The sequence below is a fragment of the Sturnira hondurensis genome, unplaced genomic scaffold (genome assembly GCF_014824575.4).
Source record: "Sturnira hondurensis isolate 20B ecotype Veracruz unplaced genomic scaffold, ASM1482457v3 Scaffold0009719, whole genome shotgun sequence".
Lineage (NCBI taxonomy): Eukaryota > Metazoa > Chordata > Mammalia > Chiroptera > Phyllostomidae > Sturnira > Sturnira hondurensis.
The window spans coordinates 9,496,880-9,514,071 of record NW_028082350.1 but is presented as its reverse complement, the minus strand read 5'-3'; the positions used below and the strand labels follow the sequence as shown (position 1 = coordinate 9,514,071).

The following is a 17,192-nucleotide window of genomic DNA, read 5'->3' as shown; positions in this document are numbered from 1 at the left end:
CTAGCTTTCAATGACCAGGGTCTCAGACTATTAAATTTGGAATTTCAGAAACACGCTCTAGCAAAGAGCAGCGTCTGCTGCCGGATCCCAATCCACACAGCAACAGCCGTGGGGGCATCTGGACCAACAGCCACGCGAGCTACATCAATAAATAAGGCGGAAGTCCCCCCCTGCAACCCGACCCTTCAGAGTCTCCTCCCCAAGGCCCCCATGGGTGGCTCAAAGGTACCTACGTGATCAAGGCAAATGGTTTATTATTTTTTTAATGTCTGTCCAGGCAGGAGGCTGTGACCTTTGCTCTCTTTTGGCGCAATGGATGCTAATATCGCCAGCTGGAAGTAAATGGAGATTGTAATTGAGACCCATACAACCATCTCCAACTGAGGGGCGGGAAAGGCCGACCAGAGAGTCTTTCGAAGTTACCTAATGAGCACACAGCATGCCTTCAATTTCTACAAATGATCCTCCATCAGCCTGGGCTCGTTTTGCAAACAAATACTCAAAAAGAAAACCTTTCAGCTCTTGTGTGTTTGGCACTGTCTCCTGAGACCAGCTCAGTAAACGAATGCGTAATGGGAAGTGTAATTCAGGACGCTGTCCATTTTGTTTCCTGGGGAAGGTGGCAAAGAAAACAAGGTTGCAACCTAAGAACTGTCGTTCTTGAGAAGTACATGTATCTCACAATGGTTATTCAATATGACGTAACGTGCAATTACTCATATAAATGTGGATAAGTCTCATTAAAAAGTATCATTCAAAGATGCATCTTCCCCTTTTTCCCTGATACTTTTAAAGATGTATTCTACTTCCTCAGACCCTCTTACTCTATGCCAGTGGGAGAAACTAGTCACAGATGTTCCCCAACTTACCATGGTTCCACGCAGGACTTTTTGACTTTATCGTGGTGTAAAAGCGATACCCATTCAGTAGAAATCTTACTTTGAATATTGATCTTTGCCTCGCTAGCAGTAAGTGGCACGACACCCTCATGACGTCAGACGGCATCCGTGAGCCAGCTCCCAGTCAGACATGTGGTTACGAGAGTGAACAACCAACTCTCTACAGTGTACTTATCGTGTTAAACGATTTTGCCCACCTGTAGGCTAATGTAAGTCTTCTGAGCATATTTAAGGTATAGCACGCTTAGTAAGCTCAATGTATTTTTTTATTGTTGTTCAAGTACAGTGGTCTCCGCTTTCCTCCCACCACTCCCCGCCACCCCAGCCATCCCCACCTCTTAATGAACAAACTCAGAAGATTACTACACTCCCCAAATCAAGTTCCAGCATTTTCTGTGTAGACTGTATAGTAAAGGAACAGCATGACTCAATGGCAAGAAATCCACTTAGGTATGCGGGCAGTGCCCAGGTGACGTGTATTCCAGAGAATCTTAATGTCCAGGCCTAGTGAGGAACTTGGCACAGAGAAACTCGGTTGAATATTAACCTCGGTTGAATATAAACCCAAGAATAAAGAAATACCACTCCCCGCCCAGCGTCGCTTCTTTCATTCAGCACTGATGGCAAGCCACTCATACGCCATGGTAGATGGGTCACTACACTTCTGATACCCTGTTAGCTACAAAGTAACTCTGAAAAATCAACAGCTGCTTAATAATCACTGCATGGATATACAATAAGTAAATATGCACATTGTTACTTAATGCAAAATTCTTACCAGAACCCCAGAAACTCTGAGATTTTTGACAATGTGAAGAGTGTGGACACACAAAGATATCGGTATTCATCCATCCACAGTGCTCTAAATGCTCAGCCAGTTGTGTGACTAAGTTGTTACCGAGAAAATCCAGTCCATTGCATGGTGTGGGCAATTGCTGTCTATGTGTCCTCCACCGCTGTTGACGGGAATTAAGAGCAGGGCCCTTGTCCTATACACAGGAGTGGGCAAAAGTAGGTTTACAGTCCTTCCTATGGGAAGAAGCGTGCAGGTTACGATGACTCCAATAGCTCCACTGACTCAAAAGAATGTTATGCACAACTATAAGCCTACTTTTGCCTGTCTCTGCGTTTATATTTAATGTTGCTGGGGAAATCTTTATGCAAGATACTTGAAGCAGAAACTGAACATTTTATAAAATACGACATAATATGAAATTTAGCAATATCGAAGACAAACTTGCTTTTGAAACTGGGATGTGACACCATTGTGAGAAAATGTCTGCAAGACAACCAATTGCACAAGTTGAGAATAGGCTGAGTTTTATACTTTTTTTAACATATGCAAGGACCTTAACAACAGGACCCCTCCTTTTATTCAAGCTTCCTCTGTCCCATAAATAGAATGATCCCTGTTTTCCTCTGGATCCCCCACCTCCATAACTTCCCTCACATTTCCATGCCCTTCATAACTTTCCAGACAGTTTACATTCTCTCTTCTCCAAAAGCCATTCATGGTACTCCCATCAGGAAACAATTTCATTCCTTCTAATATTTCATATGGGATTTCAGTCCTGGCATCTGTCTGCATCACACTTACTGATGCTCCTAACAAGCCCTGTGGGACTCCCAGCCCTTTGGGACAAGAATGAAAGCCCTGTGACGGTGATAAGGATGAAGAACAGGGGAGAAGGAAACTCTAGTCAATACTCTCCTTTCTCCAGACTCTGGCTAGTCTCTTCGTGAATATTTTCAAAACTAATTATTTCACTTGTTTTGAAAAGAAGACGCACAGAACCCAAAGGGTTTAAGAAACTTCCTATGTCATTTGAATAAAATGCCAACCCTAAATTTGAAACCTAGTCGGCTGACTCCAGAGACTGTGCTGCTTATGTGGGTTTTTTTTTTTAAATACGCCTTGAAATAATATGAACAAAGTAGACCCTTTCTCAACTCTGGGGAATGAATGAAGGAAGTACAGAATGTAGAGACTTCACTAGGCACCAAGAATTTACATGGAAAAACATTAATAAAGAGACTCCTAATTTTGAAGCACAAAGAGAAAAATAATCATAAACATTTAAAAAATCTATGTATTTTAGGAATGTTTTAAGTTATTTAAAAGTTTATAACAATGATATTAATTGAAGTTGGCTCCTCAACTTTTTCAGTTTCAGAGTCAAATTCGGAGTCCTGCACACTGGAGACCATGGACACCTAAACCTCGACACAGATGGAAGGCCGTGCCCCTCTGCTGCTTGCGGGGGTGTCTGGAAGCTTCCCACCTGACACTATGCTCAGGAGCCGCTTCCCAGAGTCAAACATTTGGAGGCACTGGGGAGATGTGCGGAGTTTTGACCGAGTGACAGACAATGTCAGCAGACCTTAGAAGACTTTTCAAAAAAGACATTAAAAATTCTTGTATTATTTTGTCTCAAACATACATTTTCCTTAAACACTTCACTTGCGGATTCATTTTAAGTACTTCCTTAACCTATTCTTGTTTTCAAATATTTTACTGATTTTGCTGTTACAGCCGTTCCGATTTTTCCCCCTTTGCCCCACTCCACCCTGTACCCCCCTTCCCTCCAGCAGTCCCCACCCTTAGTTCACATCCATGGGTCATGCATATACGTTCTTTGGCTACTTCATTCCCTCTACTGTTCTTAACATCCCCCTGTTTGTTTTGTACCTACCGAGTTGTACTTCTTCATCCCTGCACCTTTTCTCCCACACCGCTGCCGCCCCCCACCCTCCACATGATAACCCTCCGAATGATCTCCATAGCTATGATTCTGTTCCTGTTCTGCTTGTTTGCTTAGTTGTTTAGATTTGGTTGTTGATACTCGTGCATTGGTTGCCATTTTAATGTTCATCGTTTAGATCTTTTTCTTATATAGTTCCCTTTAGCGTTTCATATAAGAATGGCTTGGTGATGATGAACACCTTTAGCTTGTCCTTATCTGGGGAGCACTTTATCTGCTCTTCTATTCTAAATGATAACTTTGCTGGATAGCATCATCTAGGTTGTAGGTCCTTGCTTTTCATCACTGTGAATATTTCTCTCCAGTCCCTTCTAGCCTGTAAAGTATCTTTTGAGAAATCAGCTGACAGTCTTACAGGGACTCTTTTGTAGGTAACTGTCTGCTTTTTCTCTTGCTGCTTTTAAGATTCTCTCTTTATCTTCAACCTTTGGCATTTGAATCGTGATGTGTCTTGGTGTGGCCCTCTCGGAACCGTAGAAATGAAGAACACATGGAGGGTTAGCAACAGGGGAGAGGGAGGAGGAGAAGGGGGGAGAAGATACAGAAAATAAATAGCATAGATGGTAGGTAAAAGATAGATAGTGGGAGGGTGAGAATAGTGGGGGAAATATAGAATCTAAAGAACTTGAGACACGTGGTCATAAACTAAAGGGGGGGGAAGGGGGGAAGAGGTGTGCAGGGGGGAGGGGAATAAAGGGGAGAATAGAACAACTGTAAGGGTATAATCAATAAAATGTATTAAAAAAAACTCCTAAAAAGGAAAAGAGCTAAATGAAATGGACATTAGCAGCCTATCAGATGCACAATTCAAAACACTGGTAATCAGGTGCTCAAAGACATCAATGGGTACTGCAATAGCATAAAAAAGACCCAGGTAGAAATGACGGCTGCATTAAGTGAAATAAATAAAAATCTATAGGGAACCATCAGCGGAGAAGATGAAGCTGAGATTCAAATCGATGATTTGGAACATGAGGAAGAAAAAAGCATTCAATCAGAACAGCAAGAAGAAAAAAGAATTAAAAAACAAAACAAAACAAAAAAAGAGAACAGAGTAGGGAGCCTCTCGGACATATGCAAACGTACCAACATCTGAATCATAGGGATGCCAGAAGGAGAACAGGAAGAGCAAGAAATTGAAAACTTATTTGAAAGGATAATGAAGGAAAACTTCCCTAATTTGGTAAAAGAAACAGACATACACATCCAGGAAGCATGAAGAGTCCCAAACTTCCTTGACCTATTCTTTAATACAAATCATGATTTATGAGACCATGCAAATCCTCAGAACCATGGTGTCCTGAATCTGAAGAGCTTCTGCTTGCATTGGAGACAAAGACGATCCACTCCACTGTGACAGAAGCCAACGGATGCTGCACAGACAACATGTTAGAAGATATGGGGGAGCATCACCCCCAGAAAAGAGGAAATCTAATCCCCTACGAGGGCTGGGTTCACTTTAAATTTTATAGTTATTTTACGGATATAAACTATGCAACATAGGAGTTAGCAGTTCCAATTTACTTGAATTTATTCAGAATTTATTTGAATATACTTTCATAAGAAAGCACACACTGGTTGGTTATTACATTTTGACCTGAGTGTCCTCAGATATCAGGTATTTTGTTGCCTGCAATGAGGCACACATTATTTGAAGTAACTTTAAATGCTTTAACACTTTACATTAAAGTATTAGAGTATTCTACCATTAGCATATGTTACTTCAGAATCAGAAGAGTGTTACTAAAAATGTCATTTGGCTTCAAAAAATATCACTCAAGCCAAAAAAAGGAGAAATTAACATTATTTTCTAGACTATAAAAAAATAAATATTCGCTAGATCCTATAACCTAGAAAGTAAAAGGAGAAAAAATAACTTTTGTAATTCATGAATATAAAAAATTCTAATAAAGTATAAATTGTATCAGAAAATGAGATCTGACTCTTGACTAGAACTCACTGTCAACATCAGGAGGGAAGAAGGGAGACTGGGTTAATGTATTACAGTCACTATGTAATGATCCACAGGTGCTTGAACTCTACAACGCCTTGCACAGTGGGTACAGTCACTATGTAATGATCCACAGGTGCTTGAACTCTGCAACACCTTGCACAGTGGGTACAGTCACTATGTAATGATCAACAGGCGCTTGAACTCTACAACACCTTGCACCGTGGGGACCTGTATATTAGTAGACTTGCAACTGACCTACTGTGACACAACGGAGAATCAAAAAACTGTCGTCCTTCTGTGCCTCAACTCCGTGTCCTGATGACAGACCCGTCAACCTCACCTACTCCTTCACACTTTCCGGTGACACTCCAAGTGTATCCCAGAGTAGAGCCCAGAAGGCTGCCTGCTTCAGAAATATCCAAATGCTTAAGCAAAATGAAGATTCTGGAGTCCAGTCCAGAACAAGGACCCAAAATCACAGTATTTGAAGCCAAGAATCTGTGTGTTAACTGGTTCTCTAGACCACTCCTGTGCATCTTAGCTCCTGTGCCCATGCACCTGTGTCTATGTGTGTGTGAGTCTGTGATATAGAGAACACACACGTCCTGATTTTTGAGATAAGGGCTTCTCCTTGCGCTCTAAATAAAGACCATCTTTATTATGGGAATTTAAAATTAGTTCCATTAAATCTACTGGAGCAAATGCTGCTGAAGCCTAATATGACTTTCAGGTTTATGGACCCTACGAGTTAATGGATAACTAGAATTCAAAGCTTCCTATTTCCTTTTGCTGTGTTTATTACAGGACCTTAAGTAATCCATCTGACCAGTCTGTGTCCTTGGCTCTGCACAGCTCCGTGCCACAGCCAGACAACACTGCAGCATCACTAAGCAGGCTCAGCATTCACTGAAGTGCAAGAAGAAAAAATAGAAGTAGAAGACCTAATCCCTATAGCTAATGAGCTTAGACTCCAACAAAGAGTATGCAGCGGATCATACATTTTTTTGTTGTTAAAGAATACTATTAAAAGGACACTGAATAAGTGAAAATGATAAGGTGTCAATGACATAAGCATTGAGGACTGAGACAGGAGAGCTGAGAGACCTAAAATCTGTAATGACCACGGCATTACTCTTCTAAAAGAAGATGACTATGCAAAGAAATAAAAAAAACAAACAAACCTGGAGAAGTACAGTTCCTTCCAACACAGAAAGGCCTTACTTCCCTGTTATCTAACTGCAGGGTTTGCTTTTCATTTCCAAGTTGTTTGAATTCAATTACACCACGAGGTAGGGAGGAAAAAGTGTGAAGATCATGTGCAGCTATATACAGTCATCCCCAAGAATAATATTTGTCCATTGAACAAATACAATAAACTTTTAAAGCATCATAAACAGAACATTTTGAAGTTTGTGATGAGCGGTTATTAAAAATTTATCTGAGTTCTGTGAACCATGCAGGCGTATTAGCTGGTCGCTGCTGGCACCTCCGTGGTGGGGGTCAGCATGCCCCTCCCCATCCCCCGTCCCCTGGACTAGCCGGAGGCGTGCGCAATCAATCGCTTAGGCAAGCTGCCCCTACCTTTGGATTTGCTAAAAATGCCAGACTCCCGGAGCTCATTTCACTGTTGCCGTTCAACCAAAACTCACTGGGTGACGACAGTATGATGAAGAAATGTTATTTATAATGCATTTATAATATACATTTTTTACATTTTCCTCCAAATCTTGCCAACATTTGTGTTTGAAGAGTCTGCTTGTCTCGGGGCCCATGTAGTTTCTAAATAAGTGTTTAACATTTTGAAACACAATGTGGAGCTATCTCATATGGAGCCTTATTTTAACAGGCCTGTTTGGGGTAATAAACTAGAGATGTCATATCCAGGAAAACAGTAACAAAGATTTGGAGAGAAGCGGACAATCAGCACCCTTGACTTAGCTAAGATCCTGTCAGCTGCCTTCATCTCTGCTATTTGAAAAGGTTGTGTAATGGACTATTTTTGAACACACAGAAAAGCGTGGCCATACCGACGGACATTGCTCTGTATCTAGAATGAATTCACTCTCTGCAAACCCTAAGCCATATAACCTGCTCAAGTCATTTCTCCCTTTTTAAAACTTCTTATTCCAAAAATTTAAAGACCACAAAAATTAGACTCTAATAAAAAGCCCTGATGGAATGATCAGCCAGCTTTGGCGATGGTCACCTACCTGCCCACTTTGTTCTCGCTACCTGCCCACCTGGTTCGCTACCTGCCCACCTTGTTCTCTCTACCTGCCCACCTTGTTCTCACTACCTGCCCACCTTGTTCTCGCTCCCTGTCCACCACAGGGACTCCCTAAGGACAAACGAGGCCTTGCAGATCACGTTTCCCTTTAATTATTTGAATCTTGAAAAAGCATACCAATGTTTTTCTTATGCTTTTACCTTTTTTTTTTTTTTTTTTGGTTAGGAGAGGGAACTCCGGTATTATCTCTGGGGATGAGGATGCTTAGATTTTCTTCCAATTTCTTATCAGGAGGGAAGATCGAGAACCTCTGGATGCACAATCCCCATCACAGAGCCAGTGACGCACGCCGTTTCCCCCAGGCACGTCATACCTAAGTGGGGACAACGGGTCCCCCCACCTTGATGCTCACTATGCTGAGGGACCCATCTTCACTGAGCCAAGGTGTTCTCAGGTCTGAAGACAAAACTCATTCCACTGGCCTCTAATCCAGCCACCATTCAATATTTTCCCTCATTTTCATTCCAGTAAGAAAGGCAGTGTTCTCTACGCAGTGGCAGATTAACATCACTGAACTAAAAATTCTCCTGTAATTTGCCCATCTCTACTCAAAGGATTAGTGAGACACTGTCGGCGAGTGGATACTTGTCTGCTCATTAACATTCATGACCAAGAAACCTTCTGGTCGGGCTGGTTTCACAGTCTGATGGAGCAATACTTAAAAGAAATTGGCTTGTCTACAAAACAGCTGCTCGGCGAAGCCACCATGCAAGGGAATTGGTGATAATAAGAGGATAATATTACAACCACAATGGGAGCATAATGTGCTTTAAGTTACTCTGAGGTAGGCAGTAGGGGTCTGAGAATTAGAAAAAGATCAGTAGTCAATCACACAGAGGACACGAAGCTGCCGATCAACTGTGTGTGTCCTCCGTTTTGAAAGACCTGTCCGAAGAGAAGGGGAAAGACAGGGAAGACAAATTTCCTTGTCAAAGGTCTGAGTTCTTGTGCAATGCATTTAAGGAACACCCAGCCACAGATCATGCATCACCACGTTGTGCAAAAGCACGGTGTTGGTGATTGATAAATCTGTTTACCAGTTCTGCCAAAGCCAAATCCCTGGTTAGCTGATTCTCACTTTTTGAAGGTCTGTCCTTTGGGAGAATTGGCAGATTACCTTCCGATGCCAGTGAGAGTGTTTCACTAATTTTAAAACCCAAGCCAACTCATCCCGACTCCCCCAGGAGTGTCCTTCAGATGAAACACATGTCACTGACTCAGTGGCCTGGCAAACTTAAAAATGGCATTCAGCTCATTCTTTCCCACCATGATTGGCAACATAACCCTTAAATTACAGTTAACTTGTTATACTGCACAGTGAGGAAGGGGACTAATAGCATAAAAATTCAAATATTACATCTACTTATACTTGAATCACATAAGTAGTGTGTGTGTGTGCGGGGGGGGGGGGTTTATGTATGTATGTATTTGCCATTATTCAAGGATATGAGAGGTAGTTGTTAAACAGGTGTGTCTGCCTAACTGATTTACTTAGGAAACACTTATTGCTCTTAAGTTCCTAGAGAATCTGCCCACCCCTCCTAAAAACAGCAAATATGGAACATAAAACATTGCTTGGGAAACAGCAAGAGGCTGTCTGCTGAAGACTATGGTAGATTAGAATAGAGACATATTCACCTCTTCCCCCACCTCAACCTGCCTGAGAGCCACACAGTCCATGTCCCCATTCACGTTGGTGATGGCCATGAAATTTGCTTTGGCTGATACTGTAGAACCTGGGAAGACAGAGTGTCAATTCTAGTTTAGGCTTTAAGAGGGAACATGCCTCCATATTTATAAGTCTCCAAACTGCACCATGAGACGAACATGCCCAAGATAAAAGTACCACTTCCAAAAGAACAGAGACCTGTAAGGGCAGAATAGATCAAATCTGTACATTAGAACTAAGCCTCGCTGAGCACAGCCCCAAACACCAAACTCTGGTCAACTCTAGCATGCACTAAGGAAAAATAAATGCCTCTTGTGTATGCCCTGAAATTTTGTGTACGTGTTTGTTACAAAACAATATCAGATTGATACAAAGCCAAAAAATTACCAAAGAATATCTACATAATAGAGAAATATTAAATGAAAATGAAGTTATATATTTGGAAAACACCAATAGTAAATACGTTTACAATGAGTCCCAATGTCTATATGAACATGGATATAGAATCTCTGGTACTTCCAGCTCCTTCTGCCCCTTCTTTATCGCAATCTGAAGTCATTCTTTAAAGATCCCGTCTTCCCCCTCTTCGCGAAGTCTTCCCTTGGGCAATAAAGTGCTTGACTCCCTCCCTTCTGTCCCCAACAGGTTCTATATTTTGAGATAGTTCTGTTTTCTGTGCTAGTCTTACTCTGAGGCCCTGGCAATGAGGTCAACTCTGTGACAGGTTGTGAGTGTATTCTCAACACTATCAGTCATATTTTTTTTTTAAATCTACTACACACTGGGTTCAGTAAGTGCCTTCTATATGGTAGGTTGTGAATAAATGTTTCCAAATTGGAATCACACTCATCATGGGACAGGAAATATAGAAGATTCTACCACCATCTGGAAAAACTCCTCAGGTTCTCTCGGTTTTTAAATAAGTATATTCTCTGAGAAAATTAGGCTATATTTTAAAGATATCATTACATTACTGCCATCTCTACAATCTATAGATGAAAAATGATATTTTAAAAGAAAACACAGCAGATTTGCAGTATAAAAATACTACGGTGCTGTGTGTAAATTATTTCCGCATCCAAAAAATGAGAATTCTGTGGGTGTTACTGTAGAATAAGTTCTTCAGAAAAATGGAAATTACTATTCAACTTTTTTTATTTGCTTTTAAAAACATATGTGCTGCCAAATTCTCTGGACAAATGTGTATCATTAAAATACATAAATAAAAATCAAGAAAGAAAGAAAAATATTAAGACCAAGAAGAACACACTACACAACAATGACAACAGCAACCCTCACAATGAATTTCAAATGTAAATAAATTTCAGCTCAAATAAATCTGAAGGAAAAAATATAAACAAAATGAAATATCCAGTGAACTAAATTTTCCTGTCTCTGAATAAAACCTTCTGTACACGGTCTCAAAGCATAGAGTACAGATGCCTAGACCAAGATAGAGGCTAATAGGCTTTGTGAAGTCAGGAGAATAAACAGTCGGCCTTTCTTTGTCAAATAGCATTTTTCTCACAAAACACTCTTTTCCTTTTAATTTAGAGACAACCTCCAATTGAATACCATTCTGCATTTACCAAAAATGTGGCTAGATTCTTTACCCACCAACATTGCTATCACCTTATTGAAGAAATATCAGTAAATTTTAGCCAGTGTCCACTCAAACCCAATAAAGCACAGTAAGTAAGAATCTCAAGCAAATATTGACTTCCTATCACATTACTATTTATAAGTCTGATGTAAGTCAGGAGTATTAGGTTACAGTCTTGGTTTCATCATTTCGGTGGGAACTTGGCAAGCCATGTACCCTCTGTAAACTCCAGGTTCCTTGGAGGCTGAACTATATTTAAGTGTGCAATTTTCTTTTTTTTTAAGGACTGAAAAAAATAAAACATTCTTTTCTGAAAGACATTTCCACCTCCTCCCCACAAAAACTGGGGCAGGACAGGCAGAGGGAGATAGAGAAATAGAATAGGAAAATCTCACCCTGGTTGCTGTAGCGCAGTGGATTGAGCACAGGCCTGCAAACGAAACAGGTTGCTGGTTCAATTCCCACTCAGGGCACATGCCTAGATTGCAGGCCAGGTCCCCAGTAGTGGGTGCATGAGAGGCAATCACACAATGATGTTTCTCTCCCCCTCTTTCTCTTTCCTTTCCCCTCTATCTAAAAATAAATTTTAAAAAAATGTTTCTTTAAGAAAAAAGAATCGGCCCTGGCTGGCATAGCTCAGTGGATTGAGCGCAGGCCTGCAAACCACACGATCGCGGTTTGATTCCCAGTCAGGGCACATGCCTGGGTTGCAGGCCAGTTCCCGGCAGGGGACTCACGAGAAGCAACCATACATTGATATTTCTCTCCTTTCTCCTTCCCTTCCCCTGTAAAGGTAAATAAATAAAATCTTTAAAAAAAAAGAATCGTAAAATCTCAGCCCAGGTAGGGTGTTAAAAGCACTGAAAAGACGGTGGACAGTGGTGGCCAGGAGCAGAGATTCAGCCGTGCGCAACCGGGCTGGCTGCTGCTTCCGCCACTCACTCCCTGGGTTCCTTCGAGTGCCGTTCACCCTGGTGTACGGTGAACACCTGTAAAGGGTGAGGTTATTACAGCTACTACTATCGGATGTGTGGTTGTTCTCCATTTGCCCTTAGAATCCTACCAAGCACTGACACGCATCACAGCTACAGGGATGTAAACACCCTTGACCATGTGACCAGTCAGAGAGTCACAGAGCACAAACGTGCCGTAGGTGCACAGACATGTCCCTCCTTTATCTGTGTTTGCGTATGATTTGTTTCTTTGTTTTTGTGTTTCTCTGGCCATCTGGGTACTGGGCCAACATGAGGAAGATAAGACTTATGGGAGTCACACTGGCTGGGTGTGCATTCCTACTCAGGTGTGTCAGAAGGTCAGGGTTGGAGAGCAAGCACAGGGAAAGCTTTGCTGCACAATTCTGAGGGAACCTGGGTGGTGGTCACACCCTGGCCCGAGGGTGACGGGCTGCAGGGAACGTGATGCAAACCTGAGGTGGAGACTTGGCCAGAGGGGAAAAAAAAAGCATGCAAAAAACCTTGCAGAAAAGCAACACTGCCGAGAATAGAAGCCTTTATTTTATATGCAGGCATCCTAACATTTCCATCCTACATTTAAAAAGGAAAAAAAAATCTAGCTATTGAGGAATAAGGAATTTCTTTGTGAAAGGATGAAAATTTCTGCAATTGGTATTATATACTTTTTCCAATCGTCTTCAGATGCAAATTTTTTCACATTTATTGTGTCTCAGCTACATATTTTAGGCTAGTGGGTGTGTGGAGCAAAGCACGGCCATTTAGGGAAGTAGAGACAAATTCATATTAATTCAGGTTTAGCGTCCAAACACCCAATGAATATTTACAATTTTGTACAGTGTGATCTTCTAAATATTACCAAATATATTCATAGAAACTGGAAAAGTACAATAAGTACAATGCTACGTTATGCTAAATGTTTTGGAAAGTCAAACTCTAAGTCACCTATGGGGAGATGCAGGACTGCGATGAAGTTGGGGGAAGCTGCACTCACCTCTTCCCAGGACAAAACTGGAATCACAATTCAGTTATAGAAAAGTCATAACTGAATAACCAACCTGAAGACTAGCAGAACAGAAATCTTATAGCCAAAAAATTACAGAAGTAGCCACATTGAGACTGTCAGGAAGGGCAGAGACATGCAAAGGGCTGGCCCTGTCCCCACAGGCAGCGGCCGTGGTTCTGGTGGGATATCTCAGCTGCAAAGGTTCCCCCGGAAACGCATAAGGATGCTACCCCAAGCCAGGCACCCCAGCCCAGGGTACCAGAGCCAGGAAGATGTGCCTGCATAGCGTCAGAGAGGCATGAATCTACCAGGGAGAGGCAAGGGGCCGCCAGAGATAGATAGGCACCTTCTTAAAGGTCCAAGGCACACAATTTTGTTTACAGCTATGCACCCCGGGCTCTGGCAGATGGAGGAGAGAGCAGACTAGAGATGTGTGAGCAGAGTCTAGGGTGTGTGGCTCTGGGGAGGAAGGTGAAGGGATAGCCACGAGCATCCCTGTGCTGAGTCACTCTCCTGGACCACTGATACCGTGTTTCTTGGGCAATCGCTTCTGTGCAGCATCAGAAAGCAATACTTCCGCCCCGTGGAGGTCAAGCTCTACTGAGAAGTACACCCAGAGGAGCTTCCAGGGAGTGAGCCCAGCAGGGCAGCCTTCCGGCAGAAGCAGGTGGAGACAGGCGGGAGCAGATCTAGTCTGGGTGCCTCGGGGCTTCTGCTGACATATTCCTCACCTCGATGCTGGAAAACCCAGCATTGATGCACAACCCGGTCCTTCCCGCACGTACCCAGGTCCAACAGAGAGAACCACAAATAGTGGGTCATTTGCAGCTCCAGTTTACCCAGGGGCAGCCACAGGTGGCATTTGGCATTGGCCTGCACCACAGTCCCTTGCAAGAGGAGCAGAACCAACACCCACAATGACCAGATTCAGACAACATCAGAGCAGGATCCAATATGCTTCACAAAGAGCATCTCCAAAGAGAGGTCTCATCAGGCACCAAACCCTACTGCAGCAAATTCCTCTAAGAGTGGTCAGCACCTACACAGCAGCCCAAACTCTATGGTAGGAGCTGAGCCTCACAGTCAGCCAGCCTGAGGGTCATTGCCACGTCAAAGTGGCTCATAGAAATCAACACTCAGTTACAACAGGAGGACACACATAATCTAAACAAGGGACATTCCTGGAGCACTCAACTCAGGTGATCAAGGAGACTGCACCTTTGGACCCCGCAGGACACCTATGACAGAAGGCCACCCCACAGAGCCTAGAAGTCACTGCAAATCTATCTACTGCTACAAAAAGGCAGCCAAAGTGGGAAGACAAAGAAACACATCCCAAATGAAAGAATAAGGGAAATCTCCAGAGGAAGAACCAAATGAAATGGAGGCAAGTACTTTGTAAGATGTAGAGTTCAAAGTAATGCTTCTAAGGATGCTAAAGAGCATGAAAAAAGACACAGAAACCATAAAAAAAATGACCATTCAGAAATGAAGTACAATATGTGAAATGAAGAATACACCAGAGGGAATAAATAGTAGGCTGGATGAAGTCATTGCACATAATGAAAATATGCTGGAAAGTGGTCACTCTCTCATATAATATAGTTATCATTCATATTATTGAAAACCATAACCAATACAGACATGCAAAATCCAGAAAATGGGGCCAGAGGCAGAAATGTAAAATGGACAATTGGGATGAAAGAGACCCCAGGAACAACTCAAAATGACTCAGAGAATAGAAATGACTTATGTGGCTTTCAGCCTTATCCCTAGAAGGTGTTCCTGCAAAGTCACCTCAGGAAAATAAAATCCAAAGCCCTTCAGAGCACCATGGGTTTTATCGGGGAAAGTAAGGCTGGGAGGGTAACACTCCATAACTGATCCTAGATTGATCTGTGCTTAATACTACCTGATACTCATCAATAAATGCCATAAGAGAGTTTTTTTAAAGCCAAGAGAAAAAATGAAAAGCTATCCACATGAACGCACCATCATTCCTGAAATGTGACTTACCAGCATCGCTTTCTAGGGATAAGAAGATAATTCACACAATTGCACAACTGACCTTCATGAAATTGCCAAAAGAAAGGGCAGAGACTCTAATGGTGACTTTTTAATTTACACGTTTTTATAAATTTTTTTAAGACTGAGCTTTTCACAAGTTGAGTTCATCAGGGGGATCTCATTTAGATTTCTTAAAAAGTCTGGGCTAAAAGCTTCCTTGGGAAAAAGCTTAATTTCTCTCCCATTTCCAGCCTAACGCAACTGCAATGAAATGCACTGTTACTGAAGAATTCATCACCCTCTACGTCCGATCGAGTCTTAGCAAAAGTCAATGTTCTGTCAAACTGACGTAGTACCCCTAAACACATTAGCATAATTTAAAACACACCTGTAAAGAGAGAGGGAGAGAGGAAGAAAGTCAGAAAGGGAGAGGAAGGGAGCAAGAGACATTTCTTTAGTAAGGTGAATGAGATAGGGATGAAGAATTGTGAATTCAAAGATATTAATAGTTATTGATATGAGAATACAAAACGTTTCTGGCTCGGTCTTGCTGAAGACCTTTTTTACTCATTTTTTTAAAAATTTCCCACAAAGCTACCTTACTTCTAATATTATTAAAAATAATACATTTTATGTACTATAAAACCTGCCCTGGAATGATTTCCCCTTAATTGTAGAATGCAGTTTTATAAAAGCACTCGAGTTGTTTTCCAATGACATAGTCAAGAAGTCAGCAGAGACAGGTCCCACTCACCAGCTTTCTGTAACAAAAGTTTCAGTGTCTCAAGTCGCCTTACTGTGAAGTGATACATTATAGTTCCTCCAACGCAGAGCCCCTTCAGAGGCTGCTGAATGTCACTGGACTTGTAACCTGTCAATCAAGGGTAACTCCCAGGTATTCCCTAGGTACATTCACAGTACCACTTCAAAACAGGGAATCATTTTCATATCCATCCAGATAATAAAGTTAAACACCAAGTGAGAGGCGGAGGAAGAATGTGACGATGCTGAAAAATACTTGCTGGAAATAGAAGTCCCATTCGCTTACATGGAAAATTTCACCTCAGCATGGGCACTGAAAACACCACCCGATGGGCCTGCCTTTTAGAACCTGGAGGACTGATTTGAAAGAAAGCGCTGTGGTTACACTCCTTTAAAGGAGCAATGAAGCAGAACCTTTTACCTACTAGAGAGGAAAACAAAAAAGAAGAAGGAAAACTTTGGCAAGCCTTTTCCGCACAGGCTCTGTCGTGCACGGACCGGAGAGGGGGAAGAGAAGGAAGGGCAGTTCTGTTACCGTGGGGCAACATACTAGATTAAGGTACACGAGCAAACTTCGCCACAATTTGTAAGTCTGGTTTACTGAGGCACATTCATTCCTTAAGACTACCCACCACTTAAGAATATTAACTTTATCCTTATTAATTCAGGTTATGAAAATCAGGTTCCTTTTAAATAGTTTTCTGAGGCTCTGATGAGAAAATTCAGTGCTGAAATCGTAGTCATAATTGCATTCACACTTTGTACCTTCTAATACCAGAGGTTTATTTAACAAACAGAATATAGAAATGAAGTCGATGGCATTTAATCAGGAAATCAATGGAGGGGTTAAACCTTGTGTAGAAAGCACTGCAGCCGTTATGGAAAGCGTGGCTGCCTTATCCAAAGGATGCACTCTGAAATAAAGACCATGCCCCTGGTATTTAAACCTTGCCCATCTTCTTCCAAGTGTCGTTGTATTTCAAATAATTTTAAATGGCATTGAACTACATTAAAGGAAAAACATCCAGATGAAAAGGGAAGAGGAGGTATGGTAGAACAAAACCTGAATTAGAATCGCTCTCGTGACACAAAATTGAGCTTACATCTTTCGGAATAAGTCTCACGGGCAAACCACAAATGCAAAACTGTTCTTCAACTTGGGTGTTCCCAAGCCATCACTATCAAAACCACCAAGAAAGCTCCTGCTTGGATTTTTTTGTTTGTTTTTGAGCAAAGAAGAAAAAAGGGGGAAAGAAAGAACTCATGGAGGCG

The 17,192-nt window shown here is 41.9% G+C and overlaps 1 protein-coding gene across 1 annotated transcript in view; it reads right to left on the bottom strand.

The window, feature by feature from the left end:
* The window catches only part of GPC6 (glypican 6), a 1,021,374-nt gene that overhangs the window by 742,435 nt on the left and 261,747 nt on the right, over positions 1 to 17,192 (bottom strand). The window lies entirely within an intron of this gene.